A 5738-nucleotide genomic window follows, 5' to 3' on the forward strand; every position below is an offset into this window, starting at 1 on the left:
CTTTGGTTTTCTCTATAGAGGATAAATGAGCTTACCACAAAAAGACTTCTCCTAATGTTTTGTAGTAATTTTTAATCTTTATTCTTTCCATAATATATGGGGTCTGTAGAAAGATGAGGGAAAAAAATTAAAGTCATTGTCTACTACTTACTGTAGAAGGTCCGGCAATAAAGCAGTTCAAATTTCCCAATAGTGGACATATTAAATATCTAACTCAGAAACATAGTGTTTAATTGCTTGAGTCTTATAAATGGAGACCATTAGGGGCGCCTGGGTGGCGCAGTCGGTTAAGCGTCCGACTTCAGCCAGGTCACGATCTCGCGGTCCGTGAGTTGGAGCCCCGCGTCAGGCTCTGGGCTGATGGCTCGGAGCCTGGAGCCTGTTTCCGATTCTGTGTCTCCCTCTCTCTCTGCCCCTCCCCCGTTCATGCTCTGTCTCTCTCTGTCCCAAAAATAAATAAAAAAAAAATAATAATAAAAAATAAATGGAGACCATTCATGAAAAGTCTGTGATCATGTAATAAGATTCATTTGTGTTTTCTCAAATTATCAAAAACCAAACAGTATGGTTTATAAATAAAGGTGAAAAATTGTATACTTATAAAGAATTGTTTAGATTTATAATTTATTTTTTTATTTTTTTTAAATAAATTAAATTTAAAAAAATTATATTTTTTTATTCTTTTAATGTTTATTTATTTATTTAATTTTTTTAACGTTTTATTTATTTTTGAGAGAGACAGAGACAGATTGTGAGTGGGGAAGGGGCAGAGAGAGAGGGAGACACAGAATCCAAAGCAGGCTCCAGGCTCTGAGCTGTCAGCACAGAGCCAGATGCGGGGCTCGAACTCGTGGAGTGTGAGATCATGACCTAAGCTGAAGTCGGATGCTTAACTGACAGAGCCACCCAGGCGCCCCAATATTTATTTATTTTTGAGAGAGAGAGAGAGAGAGAGAGAGGTGGTGGGAAGAATAGAGAAGGAGAGACAGAATCAGAAGCAGGCTCCTGTGCTGACAGGTCAGAGCCTGACAAGGGGCTTGACCCCACAAACTGTGAGTTCATGACCTGACCTGAAGCTGGAAGCTTAACCGACTGAGCCCCATAGATTTATAATTTTTCAGCAATAAAAACCACGTTAAATTTCCTTCTTAAAATTTGTGTTTATCAATATTTTAAATGAAATATGTGAAAACAGTGTTCAGATAAAAGACTCATAGCATATATTTGAATAAGCAGAAATAAGAGAGGGATGTCAAAAAAGAATTTAAGAAAATAGCAAATAGTGAAAATTTTAAGGGTGAATACAATGACTGTACAATACAACAACTGTAATGTGGTCATGTAGTAGGAAAGTATTTTGAAGCACACCTCTGTGTGTTCTATTTCTTCTTTCCTTGCACAGCAGCACTTTCATATTATATCTCAGTAACAGCAACCAAATTTATAATTTGAAATTTTATATAAAGGATGTCTAAATTAATCAGACTGGAAGAATAGACAAACATGAAAAGTTTATGAAACAGAGGCAATATTTATATTAAAAAATAAATGTACATAAGTGTAAGCGTGTTACTGATTTTAAGATGCATTGTATCCTTAGATTAAAACGTAATTGCCTAATATTTAGCAGGTTTTTTTTAGGGAATCATAATCAACCTTATTAATGGAATAGCTATGAATTAATTACTTTCTTAGCAGTTGTTTTTAAATTTTTTTAACGTTTATTCATTTTTGAGAAACAGAGTGTGAGTGGGGGAGGAGCAGAGAGAGAGGGAGACACAGAATCTGAAGCAGGTTCCCAGGCTCTGAGGTGTCAACACAGAGTCTGACCTGGGGCTCAAACCCACAAACTGTGAGATCATGACCTGAGCCATGCTAAACCAACTGAGCCACCCAGGCGCCCCTTAGCATTTGTTTTTAAATTCAATTTCTTATGTTTTGTCCCCTCCTTGTTTTTATAACATTTTTGCTTCCTTTCCCTTATGTTCATCTACTTTGTATCTTAAATTTCACATATAAGTGAAGTCCTATGAAATTTGTCTTTCTCTGACTAATTTCAGTTAACATTATACCATCTAGTTCTATCCACGTCGTTTCAAAGGACAATATTTTTTGATTGCTGAGTAATACTCCACTATATATACCACATCTTCTTGATCCATTCATCTGTCAATGGACATTTGGTTCCTAAATATAGAGAACAAACTGAGGGTTGCTGGAGGGGTTATGGGGATGGGCTAAATGTGCAAGAGGTATGAGCACTGGGTGTAATATGTAAGGGATGAATCACTGGATTCTACTCCTGAAATCATGATCAAACTATTTGCTAAGTTGGCTATAAATTAAAAATATATATATATGTATATATATTTTAAAAAATTAAAAAAATACATTCAATTTCTTAAAAATGGATCAGAACTGATATTTGTGAAGAAATAGGATCTGACATTCATTATTGTAGTTAACTTTTAAAAAATAAAATAATTTCCTTCTACTTTTTGTTATTTTTTCTTATCTTTCTTTATGTTCAATGACTCAAGTATATGGCATCATAAAATAGCATATTTATTCATGCTTATATATTATTTTTTATACTTTTTGGAAAGTTTATTTATTTATTTTTGAGAGAGAGAGAGAGAACACATGGATGTGCACGTGCAAGTTAGGGTGGGGCAGAGAGAGAGGTAGAGAGAATCGAGAATCCCAACCAGGTTTGGCTCTTTGGGCAGTGTAGTGCCTGACATGAGTCTCTAACTTATGAACCAAGGTCATGACCTGAGCCAAAATTGAGAGTCAGATGCCTAACTGACTAAGCCAACCATGTGCCTTAATGCTTATGTATTATTTTAAATAAATTACTTGAATTAATAAGGGAGTCATAGATCTGTTTGCATTGGACTTTCTGATTAGTAGAATTATTTTTTCAGTTTATTTATTTACTTTGAGATAGAAAGAGCCAGAGCTATATGATAAATGACTAGAAATGTTAATTAAGAAAACTAATAAAAGTATTAGATAAGTGCTTTTTTGATCATACCTTTAAGATAATAAGAAGTAATAATATAAGCAATTCTATACCATTAATCTAAAGCTTTTGATAAACCAACATAAAATAATGATCATGAGGTTGAATACTTTATGACAGCATGGACTATTGATTACTTATTTTGTATCCCCCAATGTAAAGTCTTCTTAGTAGGTCTTCAGTAAATATTTTTTAAAATAATAGTTTCTTTAAAAAAGCAGCAGCATAGGAGCACCTGGGTGGCTCAGTTGGTTTAGCCTCTGATTCTTGGTTTCAGCTTAGGTATGATCTCGCAATTTTGTGAGTTCAAGTCCAGTGTTGGGCTCTGTGCTGGCAGCATGGAGCCTGCTTGGGATTCTCTGTCTCCTCTCTCTCTGACCTTCCCCCACTCATACAGTCTCTCTCTCAAAATAAATAAATACACTAACCCCCCCCCCCACAAAACAAAAAAAAACAGTAGTTTAAGCAATAATATAGGGATCATTTTTAAAGGAATAAATTTCTAAAATGTTTTTAGAGTATTCCAAAGTCATAGATTTCTAAGGGTATTGTTAAGAAATCAGTTCCTGCTTCAATGATTTCATATTGTTTCAGAGAACATGTGAGATTGAATCTGGGTTCTATTGTTTCCTGTGAATAATAACTGGACATCTGTTTATTCTGCAAAATCTGTGATGATTAGCTTTTTCATCTGTAATTCGAAGGAATAAATTGTACTTACAACACTGGCTTGCTGTGAGAATTAAATTAGTTAATAAGTCTGAAGAGTTTAAAGAGTTTTGAGTCTATTCATTTCAACATAGTTCATTTAAGAGCATTTGTTTGGTAATGAAAGTTTTACTCTATTAAAAGTTGATTTTTTTTAAATTTAGAACTACCTTAATGAGTTCTTAAAAACTGCATTTCTAAGGGCACCTGGGTGGCTCAGTCAGTTGGGCATCTGGCTTCAGCTCAGGTCATGGTCTCTTGGGCTATGGGCTCTAACCCCGCGTCAGGCTCTGGCTCTGTGCTGACAGCTTGGAGCCTAAGGCATGCTTCGGATACTGTGTCTCCCTCTCTCTGCCCCTCCCCTGCTCATGCCTCTGGCTCTCTCTTTCTCTCAAAAGTAAGTAAATATTAAAAAAAAAATTTTAACTGAATTTCTAAATCCATTGAACCATAAATTCATTAAATATTTTGGTACTGCTTCAGTAAAGTATAATTACCCCTTATTTTACTAAACTATTGACCAGCAAATGAATTAATTAATAGTTCCTTGCTTTGCCAAAGATTTTGAAATCTGGCTTTCAAAACCTAAATCATGTAAGACTAATTCTTTACTTATTTGCCACTGCCAAGATTGAATTCTATAAAATTTCCCTTAAAATTCAAATGATCTCGACAGATTCTTTTTATTTATTTTATAACTGCAAAGTTTATACGTTTGTATATAACTACTTTGTATGGTTTCTCAAGATATTTTGGTATAGTTTTTTTTTTTTTTTTTTTTTGTCTAAGCATTCTTTCTAGGCTTGTCTTTTTCCATGTATAACACTAGCATTCCTCCAAAGCCCCAAATATAATATAACCACATAAAAGCTAAGAGTCAGATAGGGTAAATTCATTTGAATGTAGTAGTTGACCTTCCCCAGACTTCAGAAAATCTGGATATAGATGGTAACACATTGACACCGACATCTCAATTTGCAGTCAATTCAGTGATTTTGCTCATCACCAGTGTCTTGAACATATATGTGTATAGATAGATCTACTTCATTCAATGTTAGTGGTTGTAAAGTATTCCTTATACAAATAAATTACTGAATTTTTAGTATTTCCATATTTGCTTATAATTAGATTTTGTGATGTTTATGTAGTATATCTTAGAAGTAACATGTGATTATTAATAAGTTTATTGGGGCTGAAGAACCAACATTCACCTGCCAGGTTTTGCTTCTGTTCTGTGTAGACTTCCCTCCCCATCTAGTCTGTTGGGCATGGAGATTGGCACACTAGGTAATTAGGGAGCTTAGATAGTCAGTGATGAACTTGTGGACTGTTGCCCTTCCAGTATCAGTAAAAGGAGTGAAAGTAAGTATAAGTTAAAAGGAGCCAAACACACACATGAAAAGATGTTCAACGTCGCTCCTTATCAGGGAAATACAAATCAAAACCACACTCAGATACCACCTCACGCCAGTCAGAGTGGCCAAAATGAAGAAATCAGGAGACTATAGATGCTGGAGAGGATGTGGAGAAACAGGAACCCTCTTGCACTGTTGGTGGGAATGCAAATTGGTGCAGCCGCTCTGGAAAGCAGTGTGGAGGTTCCTCAGAAAATTAAAAATAGACCTACCCTATGACCCAGCAATAGCACTGCTAGGAATTTATCCAAGGGATACAGGAGTACTGATGCATAGGGGCACCTGTACCCCAATGTTTATAGCGGCACTCTCAACAATAGCCAAATTATGGAAGGAGCCTAAATGTCCATCAACCGATGAATGGATAAAGAAATTGTGGTTTATATACACAATGGAATACTACGTGCCAATGAGAAAAAATGAAATATGGCCTTTTGTAGCAACATGGATGGAACTGGAGAGTGTGATGCTAAGTGAAATAAGCCATACAGAGAAAGACAGATACCATATGGTTTCACTCTTATGTGGATCCTGAGAAACATAACAGAAACCCATGGGGGAGGGAAAAAAAAAAAAAAAAAAAAAAAAAA

Source organism: Panthera uncia, chromosome C2 (assembly GCF_023721935.1).
Source record: "Panthera uncia isolate 11264 chromosome C2, Puncia_PCG_1.0, whole genome shotgun sequence".
NCBI classification, from domain to species: domain Eukaryota; kingdom Metazoa; phylum Chordata; class Mammalia; order Carnivora; family Felidae; genus Panthera; species Panthera uncia.